Below are 15,974 nucleotides of genomic sequence, written 5' to 3'. Positions count from 1 at the left end.
TTCTACTGCAGGAAATATAAAAGGTCTGCTTGTCAGAATATATTTTTTCCTTATAATCTTACTTCCTCTTGTAAAATATGCCTGGCACGGTGCAGGCCATAACTAGTTCAATGAGTGTCTGTTGACTGGAGTTGATTCATCCGCTGGTATAAGTGAAACGTCATTTAACTCTGTGTGACCCTTGTTTTTCAGCCTGTGCTGAGGTTTATGGCTGAGATGACTGAGGCAGAGCCTGGGGCAAGTCTGGAGGAGCGACCCTCAGCACAGGAGCCTCTAAGACTGCAGTGACCTCCAAAGAGGACATAAGATGGCCAATAGACATCCCTCCCCACCCCCTCACTCTTCTTCATTTAGATGGAGCCGAGATGCTCTCCTCACTGGGGCAGACCCCTGGAGATCGGTCCTAGTCGGCTGGTGTTGAGAGCTGAGTCTTTCCCTAACCAGATTCATTTGAATAAGTCACCACTGCAGTCTCTGCCAGGAATTCACAGCTGCGGCTGATGCAGGCTCCACCTTCCAGAATTTGGGTGGGGGAGGGGAGGGCAAGGGTGTAAGGGACAGCGGGTAGGTCCCATCCACAGCTCCTGCCTCCTCCTACCTGCCCCTCGAGCAACTCCATCTGCTCTACAGAGGCTGCAGAATGAGCAACGCCCGCCCCGGCTGGCACAGCCTCACAGAGAAGTGCCAGCTTTTCCAGAGGAGGCCAGGCCTAAGCTTGGCCCTGAGCCCAGTCAGCTGAGCTCCAGCCGCAGCGGCACCAAGCTGCTCAGCCCAGGCGGCCATTACCCCACCTTTTCCACTCAGGGCGCGGCCCCTCTGCCCATTCCCGCACCCAGGCCTCCCCACTGCTTTCAGAGGCCCTGGTCTATAAATGGGGATGTCTGTCACTGGAGAGGCTAAGCGCTGGGGCCCGGCCAGGCATTTACTTCACCGGCAGAGCTGGAGGAGAGAAGCCTCCCGGTGCTCCCAGTGACCTCTGGTCCTGTCCTCTCACCATCCCACCTAACCCGGTGCAGGAAGGTCAGAGGCCACCTGCTTGCCCATCATCTCTGTTCCGGCATGCAGGCCAAGGGAGGCCTGGCCAAGATGGCAATGTCTGTTTTAGAACTTCTCCCCCAGCCGGCCTTGGTCCTTCCTGTCACTCCCTGATTCTCAAGTCCTTCTTATGTACCAGGTTGAGCTACCTAACAAACTAGACTTTCGATTTTGTGCAAACTCCAATCCACTGGTACGGACACTGGCCTGCGGATTGTGAGGTGCCTTCCGGCCTCCGTTTAGAGGAGCGGGGATGGTTGTTCGGCTCTGCCTGCCACATGCATGAATGGGACTATAGACAACGTGCAGACGTTTGCACCAATATGTAGACAGCTTGTACACCAATCCAGTGAAACAGAGTTTAAATCTGTTTAGTTTTGCTAAAAAGAACTGAAACTCTGAGGTTGATGGTTGGGCCACAGAAGAGCATGAACGTAATGTGGGGGGAAGCAGCTTGGTTTTGGTGATGGTCATAACCGATGCTTTTATTTTCTATCTAAGGGTTTTTGGTAGAGGCATGGCTTATTTATCATTTAACTGATTTGACGTACCTTGGATGGTTCCACTAAATATTCAAGAGCACACTTTTTTTTCCTGGAAGTTGAATGAGGTCATTTGGAATTAGGTTGCATTGTTGACGGTTGTTGACAGTAGCCCTCCCATGGTATGCTTATTCCAGCAGGTGTATACAGGTCTCTTCCTGACAAAGATATGGCCAGAAAGCCTTTCCACTGGCCTGGGTGAGGGACATGATCTGGAATCTTCTTACCTGTGGAGAAGGTTTCTCCTGAATAACCAGTTGTAATGTTGGGAGGCACACTGAACATTCAGAGCAGTGTGAAACACATATTTTTTCTTTATTTACGTTCTACTGTCTAAATGTTTTACTATGAACCTAAATGATCAGAAGAAATAAGATATAAAAAAAGGAATAGAATGCTATATATTTATAGTGGTATACACATAAAATAATGATTATATATTTTAGTGATCTCTATCTACTGGTGATGAAAATTGTAGTTGTTTTTAATTTTTTCATATTTTCCAAGTTTGCTGCAGTTATTAACAATACTTATTAATGAACATCTGTGAATTGTAGAACCAGGGAAATATTCCTAAAGGAAAATACTATTTTTTCTTAAACACAAAAATAAGCAAAAATCCCCCATTGATAAAAAATCAATTACAGGTGGAGTCATAGAATATATTAAATCATCAAGGAAATAAACTGGATGCAGCATAGGGGTCCCTCTGTTGGAGAGGCAGGAGGTGGGGATGGGGAACTACGCACGTGTTGCTTCAACCACGCAGTGTCTTGGTTATATTATACTTTTTAAGTTTAATAAGGGGGTCCTCTACATCTTCCTAAATGATCCTGGTCCCCACATGTGGGTGAGAGGGAGGGAGGTGAGATGAGTGGTGAAAGCGCCTCCCTAGCGCCCCACGCACCAGATCTCCCTCCCAAAGAGGAGGGTAGCGGCCAGACCTCAGGGTGTCATCTTCACTGAAAGGCCCATTCCCTGACCTGGCTGACGGGTCCTCTCACTGAAGTCACTCTTTGGGGTGAGGACTTTGCTTCCAGAATCCACTGAGGGTCTCCCTTGGCCCTACCCCATTTGTGCACTGGCAGGGGTCAGTCTAGCCAACTGGCAACTGGCGCGCAGCCTTTTACTTCTCAGCCAAGCAAGCTGGGAGGGGCAGGGTGAGCTGTGGGTCCTGAGCCCTGGGCAGTGTAGGGAGGTAAGAGGTCAAGGACACTCTGGTGAAGGGGAGGAAAGAGCAGTCGCCTTCTGGAGGAGTGGAGGTAGGAGAAACACACAGACCAGGGGGCCCCTTCGAGCTACCTGCGGGAGGTAAGTGCTGTCAGGCTGCAGGCATCTGCTCCCCTTTCACTGCTGAGGTACCTGATGGGGAGAAATTGGGGTGATGGCAGAAATTGGGGTGAAGTAAATCCAGGTCTTCAGTTCCAGGCCAGTGCATCCTCACGACTACCCTCCCTCTCCTCCACAACCTCACCTGGGGCCAACCCCTCGCTAATATTCAAAAGGGGGAGATAACAGGGCTCAAGCTGATGGGAGTGGTATAGAAACTTCATCAGCCCAGTAATGAGGCTGTCATTCTTAACATTCAAAATTAGGGGCCAGCAGACTTTAAAACTCACGAAAGGGTACACTGAAGTCCAGAAGTCCATTCTAAAAAGCACAAGGGCCTCTTTTGGTTTTGAACTCAGCTGCTCAATCGTCATGGTTTTCCTGCAAGCCATGGCTTTCCCACCTGCTTTCTGCCTCTGCAGGTGAGGAGAAGCAGGAAGAACGCCTTCCTGTCCAGCAGCAGCCTCAGCACCCCAGCCTTGCTGGCTCAGCCTGCTTTCCCTCTCCACAGCTCTAGGGAGCCCCTCGCTCAGGGGGCCAGCCCCAGTCACCGTGGGGTTGAAGCAACAGCCTGTTCCCTGGCTCCAGGCCAGGTTTTCAAGATGTGCCTCAGAAGAGCCCTGCTTGAAATTCCAAAGCCCGTGAGTCCTGTGAAGGGCCCGAGAGGCCAGGGCAGAAGTCAGACTGAGAGCCTGAGGCCAGACCGAAGTGTGACCCGGGGGACCAGGGGCGGGGCCCTTCCAAGAATGAGCACCTGTCCAAGGATGATAACATGGCCTCCAGGTGGCTTATCTCTGGGCTGTGCACAGCCTTGGATGGAGAAGGAAGTGACCAGGAGCCAGGAGGCCAGCCTGTGGGTCCCACTCCTGGATCCAGTAACCATGTCCCTCAGCTGGCTCCCCATAGGCTGGCTTTGGATCCCAGCCCCTAAAATCCACGTGTTGTTTCCTCAAGCATTCACTCCCACTGACCTGGCCCAGGACACTGTTTCTGGACAGGCCAGCTGGTCCCAAAGGAGAGGTAGCAAAAGTGAACGACTCACGCCCCACTAGACCCGAGATCACCCCCAGCCTTTTCTCTGTGCTGGGTAAAGAGAGGGTTCTCTGAGCCCCCTCAGCTGCCCCCCTGTCCTCCGCTGGTCACTCCCAGCATTCAGCAAGTACAGTGGGCAGTTGGCAGAATGCGATCTCCTTGGAAGGAGGGAGATGTGAAGGCAAAACAAGGGGTGACTAGGTTAAGGAATCAGGTGTCTTAGCCACGAAGGAGCAGCAGCCCCAAAACTGCAGCCAGTCCCAGGACAGGAAGAGGGGATTCCACCTCAAGTGGGAGTGTCAAGGCGGGTGTCTACAGGCGCCCTGCACCCGCAGCAGTCCTGGCTTCTACTCTTTCCTTCAGAACTTGGCCAGAGAGAGGGGGACACAGGGGAAGGAAGCACCCCATCCCTCAGCCCATTTCATCCTTTTCAATCCAAGTGGCCACTGGCCAGGATGGAGGGCCTGTAATTCTGGGCCACCTGGGCCCTCATGCCCACTCTAGCTTCAGCCCCTCCCCAACCTGAAGGGCAGCTGCCAATACCAGGGACCTCCATTCTTCCGTTATCCTCATCTGGCCTTTGCGCCCCTTAATAGCTCCTCCCCACTCTGGAGCGCCCCTATCCTTCAGGCAGTGGGATCTATTTCTCCAAAAAGAAACTGAGCCCTGATACACACCCTCTCTTGCCCCCACCCACCCAATTTGTCCCTCTTTCTAGTCAAACCTGCCAAGAACTGTCAGGCTTGCTCTCGGAATTCCTCCAGGGCCGCAGAGATCCCTGCTGTCACCTCCTTGCAAAGGAGGAGCTAAGTGAGGGGCTCCCTTTGTTTTAGGGAGGGGCCAGGCTGAGACCAAGACTGATTGGGGCCTGAGGGTGTCCCTGCTAGGCTGGAGTAAGTCAGACCAGAGGCTGAGGCTGAGAGGTGGCATCCTGGGCCTTGGCAAAGGGAGAGAAGGACATAGCCCTCCCAGAAGTGTCAGCCTGGCTGAAAGGGACTGTGTGAGGTGACCACTTGAGGATTCAGCTGACCACGTTTACAGTTAACCTTTGCCTGGACTCTAAGTTACAACAATTTTATGTCTTCTCCCTGTGCCCCTGACTCTAAGCCTTAGAGTCTAAGGCATATGTTCTCATCTCCAGCTTTAAGACTGTCAGTTAGGGATAGATAGATAGATAGATAGATAGATATTCATATTATATATAACATATGCACATGTATACATATTATATATATACTAGAGGCCCGATGCACAAAATTCATGCAAGAGTAGGCCTTCCTTCCTCTGCTGTCGGCACCGGCTTCCCTCTGGCATCTGGGACCCGGGCTTCCCTCACAGCCCTGTCTTCATCTGGAAGGTCATCTGGAAGGTCGTCCAGAAGGACGTCTAGTCTAATTAGCATATTACGTTTTTATTATTATAGACTAGTAGCCCAGTGCACAAAATCATGCACATTAAAAGGGAATTAATTAGAGGAAATATTTTAATATTGCTATTTGCCCTTTCTCTATAATAGAAGTGTCAGAGATGAAAGAAAATTAGTAAAATGTATATGAAAATCTCCCTCCTGTCAGAGTCTGGGGCATGCTGTGGGACCAAGAGTCAAGTCCCTGCCCACCTGTGCATGCCTCGAAATTGCGCCAGACCAAGACCCGGCCAGCCCCACCCCCATTGGGCGAGACCCAGACCTGGCCAGCCCCACCCCTGTCAAGCCCCACCAGGCGGGGAGCATGGCCTCAGGTCCCTGCTGATTGGTCGTTACGATGTCATGGCATGATGACCATTTGCATATTAGCCTTTTATTATTATGATTAGATATTCTATCAACTGAGTTAGAAGCCCCTGCCTTGAGGCATGAGAACATTTCCACATTCTTGATTCCCTATGGAGCAAGGATTGTGGTGGGTGTGGGCTGGGACAGGGCTTTGAGACAAGTCTCAGTTGGTCCATTCCTGTTTCTCTGCTCTCTGTGTCCCTACAGCCATGAGTCTCCTGTTGACCCTCCCTGAAGGCAGACTATGACATCAGGTGATAGCATCACACAGTCAGAATTTCAAAACTGTCGGGGATCATCCCACAGAACCCGCTAGTTTCACGCAAGAGAAAACAAACCCAGAGAGGAAGTCTGGCAGGGGGCCTGGGCTCTGGGCCTGACATAGCCATACACTTCCTGTGTGACTGCCCGGCTCTTTTCTGCTCTGGGCCTCAGGTTTCTCATCTGTAAGGAAGGAGGGCTATTATTATATTAATTATGAACAACATGTTAATGCTTTAAAATCAGACTCATCGGTTTCCTCTGGGAGGCTCTGAGCCAGCTGCCAGATTAGAACCTGGCCGTGTGGCTGCCCACTTTGCAAGCCTGGTGACTCACATCACTTCTTAAAGCTTCAATGTCCTCATCTACCAAGTGGGGATAGGACCTCAGCATAGGACGGTAGGAAGTTTAAATGCAGTGGTTTGTATCATCCAATACTGGGCATGTAATAAACTCTCCATAAATAATAACGATTATTCTAATAATCATAATAATCATCGTTATTATTAAACTTAAGCTCCTTGATGACTGGTCTCTAGCACAGTGTCTGGCATGAGTTGGAACTTAACACATTGCGGACCAGTAGTTTTATTGCTAGCTTTACCCAGTGGCCAGATAAGTTTCTATTGAACGAATACAAAAACGTTTTACATAAATGTTAAAAGCAAGCTTTAAAATTAAATACCCATTGCATTTTGAAGTTATTTATTACACTAGGGGCCCAGTGCATGAATTCGTGCACCTTGACAGTAACTGTGGGCTGTGAGGTTGTGGTGGGCACAGGGGCGGGTCTTGGCCCATACTCCATGCCCCCGTCTGGCCCCTCCTGCCAAGGCCTCCAGTCCCCTGTCTGCTGGCAATCCCGCTCCTGCCTCCGCTGCTCCCATGCACTGACAGCACAGGCCCTGCTTGCACCTGTGACAGCACAGAGAGATTGGGGCCAGCGCCAGCAGCAGGTGCAAGTGGGGTCAGCGCTGTCAGTGGGTGCGAGTGGCGGCTGCTGCCCCAATCACCCCTCAGAAGCAGGGGGAGGTGGAGAAACCCTCAGGGACAATCGGGGCTGGCAGCCGCCATTCGCACCCACTGACAGCACTGAGCAATCAGGGCCAGCGCCAGGCGCTGGCAGCAGGTGCAAGCACTGGGCGGGACCATGGTGTGCAGGAGCAAAGAATTTTCAGTAACCACCAGAGGCTTGCCCCAGTGACAGCGACTGGCACCCCGCCTTGGTCTGGTGCTCCCTGCTCACCTGCTCCATCATCCCGCCACTGCCAATGCCTGCCATATTCCGTGCTTTGTGGCCTGCTGCCCATGCTTACCATGCTCCACGCGTGCCCCCTGGTGGTCAGCACACATCATAGCTACCGGTTGTTCAGCCTATTTGCATATTAGAGTTTTATATATATAGATGTTCTTACAAGCTAATATCTTTTTAAAGTATGATACTTTGTAAAACACTGTGTAATATGAAGGGAGAATTCTCATGATCCGTCTGCAGTGTGTTAACAGGCATGTGATAAATGGAAGAAAAGATAAATGAATGAATGAGCAAAAGAGTCTCATTTTTTCCCAGAGGCCCAGGACAAGTGATCTGACTTGGGTCCCCTGGCAGGGCTGTCAGTGGGCCACGCCCCCTCTGCCCGCTGCACTTACGGCAGGCCCAGGACAGAGTGCGGTCAGGACTTACAACCTCTCAGTGCTTGGCCAGGTCTGACTAGAAGGAGGAACAAAATTGGACTGAAACCTCCATGTCCCTTGGCCCAGGTCCTCAGCGAGGCACGTGTACCTGGCGGCTGGAGCCCTGTAAGCTCCGGGATGCGGAGCCACTCGGCCACCCCATGGCTACCCTGTGGGGTGCAAAGCTGATGGCACAAGAGTCTCCTGGTGGGGCCGCCTCCAGCCCTGGATTCCACCCACTGCTCAGGCTCCCAGAGAGCTCTCGGGCGCCCCCTGGGAAGAAGGAAAGGGTCGGTTGGGAGAAAGGTAGGGTGACCAGGAACTTTCAGAGCCGGGGGTAGGCCCAGGCTCCCAGACTAAGTTGAGGCCTTGGTGGAGCCCTGACTGTGTTTCCAAGAAGCTGGGTAGCAGCAACCCACCACCCCTGCCACTCCGCCCAGGGACCTGCGCCACAGGCGGTGGAATGGGCTGACCTGTTCCTCAGAAGCTTCCAACCCTGAGCACCAGCTCCCTTACCTTCTGTGTCCCTGTGGCAGCTCCCGGGGTCTGGTTGTCCCGGCTTCTCCCCCAACTCACTTCATGCCTCGCCACAGGGCCCGGGAAACTGTGAATGGCCATGCCCTGCAGAGCAAAGCCTCGGCTGGGACAGGGACATGGACCCTCTGCACAGCCCTTCCCTCTTCTCAGCCATGACCCCGGGAGGGGCTGCCGTTTTTCTGGGGTCGCTGGCTGGAGCCTGAGAGAGCTTTCAGGTCAGAGAAGACAGAAAATGCAGTTGCCCTGTTGGTCCTCACCACTGCCACCACCTTAGCAAATGTCTGGCCAGCATCCTCCAACGGCCTACCCATCTAGGGCTGCCTAACACGCATCAGCGTCCCCACTGTCCTGGCTGCCTGCCTGCTTGCCGCCCTCCTCTCTGTAACAAGCCAGAGCCACATGCGTATGCTTTCATAGCAATCTCTGCCCGGGAGGGAAGGGAAGGGAGAGGAAAGACTAGGAGAGACAAACAGGGGAGAAGAAGAGGTGAATAGGAAAGGAGACAAGACAGGGGGCCTGTAAAGGTGGGTGGAGTGGGTCCCTGACGGATCCCACACTTTGTGGGGAGCACAGTCTGGGGAGCTGGGGAGCATCCTTCTCCTCTGGTTATAAAAGCCAGGGCCAGAGGCTCCTCAGATGTCCTCCAGGTCAACTCCTGACTTTACTGAGGACCCCGAGGGGCCAGGAACCCGGTTCCAGACTCCACTCCAGCATCTTTTACGTTCTCTTTCATGTGTTGTTGGAGTCCCAGTACCGGAAGGCTCCGGGGCTGGGGCAAAGGATGCAGGGATGGGTCTGGCCTGGAGTCCCGCAAGGAAAAGTCAGGGTGCAGGTGAGGACCAGGTCCCTTCCTGGAATCCCCCACAACAGCCTTTCATCTGGATTAAAAGCAGCTGCAACCCCCAACTTATCTCTAGTTACTGACGCGCAGCAATGCCCAAGGGGAGGCTCAAGTTCAGGGTAAGCTGACCTTGACAAGAGCACTGAGCCCTCTAAGTATTTACTAAACAAACCGTGTCCACCCAGTGGAGCAGCCTTATTTCAAGCAGCCTCGTTGCCACTGGACTTGTCTTTAAGACGTCCATTCTGTGCCGCGCATTCCTTTACCTGAAGCAGTAAACAGCAATCCACACTCACCGCCCACCACCTCTGGGGGTCAACATAAACCTTCGCACCCCTAACATCGATCGATCGTTAGCCCTGTGAGCTGCAGTGGAACCAGCTTCCGAGGGGCAGAGGGGGTTGGAAGAGAGGAGACTGGGGACTCCTGGACACACACCTCCTCGGCCTCCACCCCCACCCTCCTCCCAGCCCCTAGAGCACCACAGCCACATGGAAACTCATGGGGAACAGTTGGGGCTTTTTATAATCTTTATTTGTTGACAGTTCAGGCTATTTTTTTTTCCATGCCGCAAGATGCCAATGCCTCATGAAAAAGTTGTGAGAGAAAAAAAACACAAGTCTATTTTGGGGTGATCAGCTCCTCAGAGTTCCTCCTCGCAGCTCTGCATGGCTCCAGGAATGGCCTGCCTTCTCAGTCTGCAGCCTGCTTGAAGTGGAGGTTTAGTCCTGGACACACTGTGGCTAGGGGTGCATTTTTGCCCCCCTCTTGTGACATTTCTGCTTATAAAAGAGGGCAGAAGTAGGAACACCATCTAGCTTCTTTCTGCTGTAGGCCTACCTGTGGTGGTTTCCAAAGTGTCCTGTCCTAAGAAATTAACATCCCAGGAGACTGGGGTGGGCCCTGTATTTCCCATGGCATTAGTGATGGTGGCATTTCAGCTCTTTAAAGACATAAGCAAGTGCTCACATTTTTCTGCTTCAAAGCTGCAGTATATGGAGGCCTCAGCCAGCTGTGGTTCCCGGGAGGCAAGGCCAGGGTGGAGGATCGTGGGTGAGTGGGCCGGGAGGTCTGCACGCTCATATGTCTGCCAGTGGAGGCTCTGGCCAGACCAGGTTGGGAGTGGATTCTTCAATTCCTGCCTTGAGCAGCCTTGCCAGCCCTCAGTGTGGCCTTGGCCGTAGGAAGTCTGCACGGGGCCGGCTGGCCTTTGAGGATCACAAGCAGAATTACCATTGTGTTCCTTTTACTGCCTCACCCTGTTTGTTTACTTTTTCAGGAGATCTGGGCCAAAGTCGGCATAGATTTTCCAACCCCGCTTAGTTAGACACTCGGAAATTCCCACCCCAGTTTTGCCCATGTCTTCTGTGCCATCTGCTCCCCATAGGCAGCCCAGGTGGCATAGACACAAATGGGGTTGGGTCCCGCTTTATACGGGGGGTGCTAAGCATAGGTCTGTGCGGGGAGGAGCAGGCAGGAGCAAAAGAGGAGTTGGAAGGGTCGCACAGTCTCTGATCTCAGCCCTGGGAGGTGCCATGAGAAGATCATTTAGCCACCCCCTGGCTTTGGGCAAGTAATGTTGTTATCCCCAATGGAAGATCAGAGAGGCAAGATTTGTTGCCCCAAATCGCACAGCCAATTCCTGGTGGAGTAGAGACTAGAAGAGCTGCTATTGCCCACATTTCTGCCCACATTTGGGGACTCTTGTTCCCTTGGCTTTCTTCTGTCTTGTCACCATCCTGCTCCTTGGGGGTTGTGACAGAGATGCCCTCTCATCACCCTTTAACAACCCAGTGCCAACTGCTCCAGAGGTGTCGGGCCAGCCTCTCCAAGCCTATCCTTGATTATTCCTGATCTCTCCTGAAATTCTAGAATTTTCTTTGGCTGAACTAGTCCCAATATTGTGAGTGACCATTTAAGGAAACTGAAAGTAGGAATGATTGCAAAATCAGATTCTCTTTCTGTCCATCTCTCCTCCCCCCAATACTTCCTTCTTCCATTCTCAGCCTTGGTAGCCATCAGCTGATATTTTGCTGAGTCCCAATTTGGGTCAGGATCTGCTATAATAGAAAGAATGGTTGATAAAATAGAGGACATCCTCCCTAGCTGGTTTGGCTCACTGGATAGAGCGTCGGCCTGGGGACTGAGGGGTCCGAGGTTCAATTCCGGTCAAGGGGATGTACCTTGGTTGCGGGCACATCCCCTGTAGGAGGTGTGCAGGAGGCAGCTGGTCGATGCTTCTCTCTCATCGATGTTTCTAACTCTCTATCCCTCTCCCTTCCTCTCTGTAAAAAATCAATAAAATATATATTTTAATAAAAATAGAGGGCTTCCATGCTAGGAACCTATATTGGGTGTCAGCGCTGGAATGAATCTTGGAGGTCACCTGACCTTGTATATGAGAAAGGCCCAGAGAGGAGAGGGAATTGTCGGACATCACACAGCTGCATGAGGACAGAATCCAGGCCTCCTGATGGACAATGGACCACTCTTTCCAAATTACCAAGCCAGTTCAGAATATGTCAATGCTCCACAGCATGGCATGGACCATGACCCCAGTTCTTGTCCCTGGAGTAGCCCTTGACGCCCTGGGGTGACCTTTGTCTTGGCCCCCAGGTGCGTGTCTCAGCCCACTGGGCCTGGCCAGCAGGAGCCATGCTCCCCCTCTGAGTAAGACCCTCCATTTGGCTGACCAACCTGGTTGTGCCTCTTTGGGTGACTCACAGGGAACTCATTCCTTCTCCCACTGTCTTGCCTTGCCCTGTCCCAACCGCTTCAGCCCAGCCCAACCAGGAGCCTAGAGGGAGCACAGAACAATGACAACCCGAAGAAAAGGCCAGTGCAGTCTGTGGAAGACCACTCCGGACAACATGTGAGCAGCCTCTGGGTGGTGTGAACTCCCTCCCCATCAAGTTTTCCCACCTCATTCATCCAGCCATCAGGCATTTACTGAGCACCTACTGAGTGCTTGCTGCCAGATCAGCCTTTTGAATAAGCATAGTTTCTTCCTAAAGAGTTCTCAGTACTGAGAGAGTAGGGGGAGGACTGGGGGGGGGGGGGGAGGGGGCGGGGGGAAGACCCTAGAGAAGGGTGATAGAGTAGTGAGACTGGTATTATTAGGGGACAACAGAGAAAGAGCAGGGAACCCAGACTTTATAGGGGGTATGAAGGCTTTCTAGAGGAAGTGACATCTCGGCTGAGACTTGAAGGATGACTAAGCATTATCCAGGCGCAGGAAGTGAAAGAAGAAGAGTGTTCAAGCTGAGGGAACTGTTTGAGCAAAGGTCCAGGAGGGGGCCATCCCCTTTGCGGAGACCTGGCCGTGCCCCTGAGCCCTGGGCATGGGGGCTGAGAGACTCCCAGCTTTTGATTTGACGCCTGCCTCCTGCTGGGCCTCAGCATGTTGAGATGCCTCTGCTTTTGCTCTCAGCTGGTTCTGAACTTCGCCCCAAGCACAGGGTGGCAATGCCACATGCCCCAGACTCTGCACACTGGGGGCGGGATAGAGCTCACATCGCAAAGCCTGTGGCGTAGGCTTATCCTGGAGAAGAGTGGAGAGAAAAGAGGTTAGGAGCCTGCAAGTAGGTGAAGGGCTGGAGCTGCCTGTGAAGCAAATGGAACAGGCAGGTTGGAGGGGGACACAGGGAACTTGTCACTGGGGAACATTCTGCAGCGACACAGGGACAGGAGGGTGTGGTGCTGAGAGCCCGCTGTGCAGGCCTTTCTGAGAACCAGGCTGGAGAGTTCTTTCCCCAGACGAGGCCTCCAGCTTCAGGAAAATGGCAGCCATGTGATGTCCCGAGGAGGGTGGTTATGGAGATGGAGATAGATGGTGACCTAGCTATCTGGCTTTGGAGGGCTGGACAAAGATGAAGCAAATGTGGGGACAGGTTCACTGGGAAGGAGGCATCACAAGAGGGCTTTGGTGAGGGAAGAGATGGAGGGGAGGTGGGCGACTGGAATCCTGCTTCCAGGCTGCCAATAGCCCCCCAGGCTGCAGCCACACATCGTCCCCCCTCCTGTCCCCACCCTGGGGTGAGTAAGCCAGGCCATGGCAGAGCATTGCCCAGGCCCACCAGTGCAAGGACAGTGCAGAAGCCCAGCTAGCTAGTGGCAGAATCAACAGCTGAGTGTGAAGCGCTCCAAAGAAATGGGCAAGGAGGCTGGTGTGTGGGGGTGTGTGCGCATGCATAACAGAGATGAGAGGAGGCAGAGAAAGAGGCCAGGAGACTGAAAAAGCCTCCCACCAAACCTGATGAGAAGTAACCTGAAGCAAGGAAAATGGACGCTGAAGCTGGGGTGGGCTGGGCGGGGTGGGGGAGGGCGGGAGGGAGCCACCTGTGCTATGAGCCACTGCTGAAGGCTGGGAGCTGGGGACTGGGACAGGGCTCTGATAACTCCCTGGTTGCTGGTGAGGGACCCCGCCTGGGGGAATGTCCTTGTTTTCCAGGACTCTGGCATTGGAGGGCTGGGCAACGATGCAGCAAATGTGGTAGGCAGATGCTTGGCCCGGAAGCCAAGGTTCTGAGTCTGTCTTCAATAGGCAGGAGGGGTGAGTTAGTTGAAGGCAGGGCTGGGTTGGGAGACCTGGCATCAGCCACAAATGAGGCAGAGGCTGAGGCTGGAGCTAGCTGGTGATCTGCCCCTCACATCCAGAATCTTCCATTGCCCTGGTGTGAGGAAAATGCTGGGAGCTGGTGCCTGGAGAGCCAGTCACTGAGCTGGGTGTGAGAAACGACAGGGGGGGTCTTCGTAGACTGGCCTGAGGGAGGTGCGCAGAGGCCCCCAGACAGACCAGGGTGGCCCATGGATGTGATGATTCACAGTGAAAAAGACTGGAGGATCATGGGGGTGGAGGGAGAGAATTGGTTTTTGAGGAGCAGGGGACTTGGAGGGACTATGACGCTGGGAGAGGGCTGAGTGGAGCTGTGACTGGGAATGCCTGAGCGGTGATATAGTCCGGAAGGACGTTGTTTTGAAGAAAAACTGAAAGGGGATTGTGGGCAGAAAGCAGGGCTGGGAATCAAGGTGACTCCCCCTCCCCAGCAGAGCACCTGGCTCTGCCCAGACAGTTTACCCCCAGCCCTCTCCCCAGGGCTAGATCAAATGACCCTGACCCTGGGAACCACCTTGTGGTTCCCAAGGCACTGTGGTTCCCAGGCTGAGCTGGCTTTTTCTACGGGGCGGGGGGGGGGGGGGGGAGCGGGGGGGAGGGCCTTGGCAGGCCCAGTAGCCCCATGACTTTGGGTAGAGGGTGTCTGTTTTCCTGCTCTGTGCTCTACGGGGTTGTGCCTGCTGCCTGGACGTGCGAAAGGTGAAGGCAATAGGCTGGCACTCTGGAACTGGCGAGGGGAACAGGGTGTTGGTGGAAGAGGCTCTGCCAACGCCCCCCTCCCCCCCCCCCACACGCACTCACAGGTGGTAGCACCAAGAAGTGACTTCTAGCACCCAGAGATGATGGGTTGAGGCTCTTCAACACCGAACAAGTGGGAAGAACACACCTGTATATGGCTGCTTCTCTCCCAAGCATGCATTCAAGACACTATTTTCTGTCTTATGGAAAGTGAGTCCAAGCCACAGGTGTGAGGTAGCTCACCCTCCCTCATCCTCAATTTCTTCTTCAGCTCTAGGTAGATTCCAAAGGAGGCGGGGAAAGCATGTTTATCATGAATGCCTTGATGGGCAACTTCCAATTCTACCCATTGGGGAACACACTTCAGACAATGCAAAATTCCTTTTTAAGTTTGGCTGTTTGTTTTTTTTTGCGGGGGGGGGGGGGAGCAATGGATTTCTCTTCCTAATCATATTTTGCATAAACTAGTATTAGAGTGGATTTGCATTTTTGGAGCACAAGTTGGAGGTGTGATGGAGGGGGTTAAGTGAAAGGCATGCCACTCTGGGCTTTAAAAAGTGTCCAGAGGTAAACGACAAGATGGATAAAACCAGACTGAGCTAACTACTGTAATTACTAGCAGTCAGCATCCTTATAGTCAAACTAGCCTTGAACACGGAAGCTTCCTTCGAGGACCACTCATATTACAGATGTCATCTCTTATAACCTCTATGTTACAGAGGAGTAGATTGATGCAGAGCCCAGAGGTGTCTTCCGCACCACCTCCAGGACTAGTGTCTTCATGGTATTTTTTTCAGAGGTCAAAAGATACTGGTGGACTCCAGGCGGCAGTCCTATGGGGGTAGGATGGAAGTGGCAACTGCTGGAGGAGAGGGAGGGGGAGACGGCTTAGGTGGGAAACAGGTGCAGATGGCACTGGGCCCACCCAGTCGGAGGCACAGGCTGCCGCTGCAGGGGTGGTGATGGAGAGAAGACACTGGGCGCTGGGAAAATTCCCACGTCGGCAGAAACGCTGTCTCCATCGCCTCGTGGGCAAGCAGTGGAGGGCTGGGTGTAAAGGACAGGGAAACAGTGTCGAGTTCTCCTCTAATTCCCATCTCTTCTAGGACTCACGAGGATGCCTCCTGGAATTCTTTCTCAGCTTTCGGGAGGGAAGGGGCAAATCCCTTGGGAGTCCAGGGAGGTTTTGCGCCTCACCAGGTAGACTTAGAGCAGCGGTTCTCAACCTGTGGGTTGCGACCCCTTTGGCGGTCGAAGGACCCTTTCACAGGGGTCGCCTAAGACCATCCTGCATAACAGATATTTACATTACGATTCATAACAGTAGCAACATTACAGTTATGAAGCAGCAACGAAAATAATTTTATGGTTGGGTCACAACAAGAGGAACTGTATTTAAAGGGCGAGAAGGTTGAGAACCACTGACTTAGAGGGACGCAACCTGGCACTGGGCGCAAGCCAAGACTACCTGCTCCCTGCCACTCCCAGAGGGGAGACAAGGGGAGGGAGGGAGGGAGGGAGGGAGGGAGGGAGGGAGGGAGGGAGGGAGGAGCGGCGCCGTGGGCGGAGCCGCCGGGCTCCCAATCCCCTTCTTCC

The sequence above is a fragment of the Myotis daubentonii genome, chromosome 5 (assembly GCF_963259705.1).
Source record: "Myotis daubentonii chromosome 5, mMyoDau2.1, whole genome shotgun sequence".
Taxonomy (NCBI): Eukaryota; Metazoa; Chordata; class Mammalia; order Chiroptera; family Vespertilionidae; genus Myotis; species Myotis daubentonii.
The sequence above is the reverse complement of the archived record's forward strand: the minus strand, read 5'-3'. Positions refer to the sequence as shown.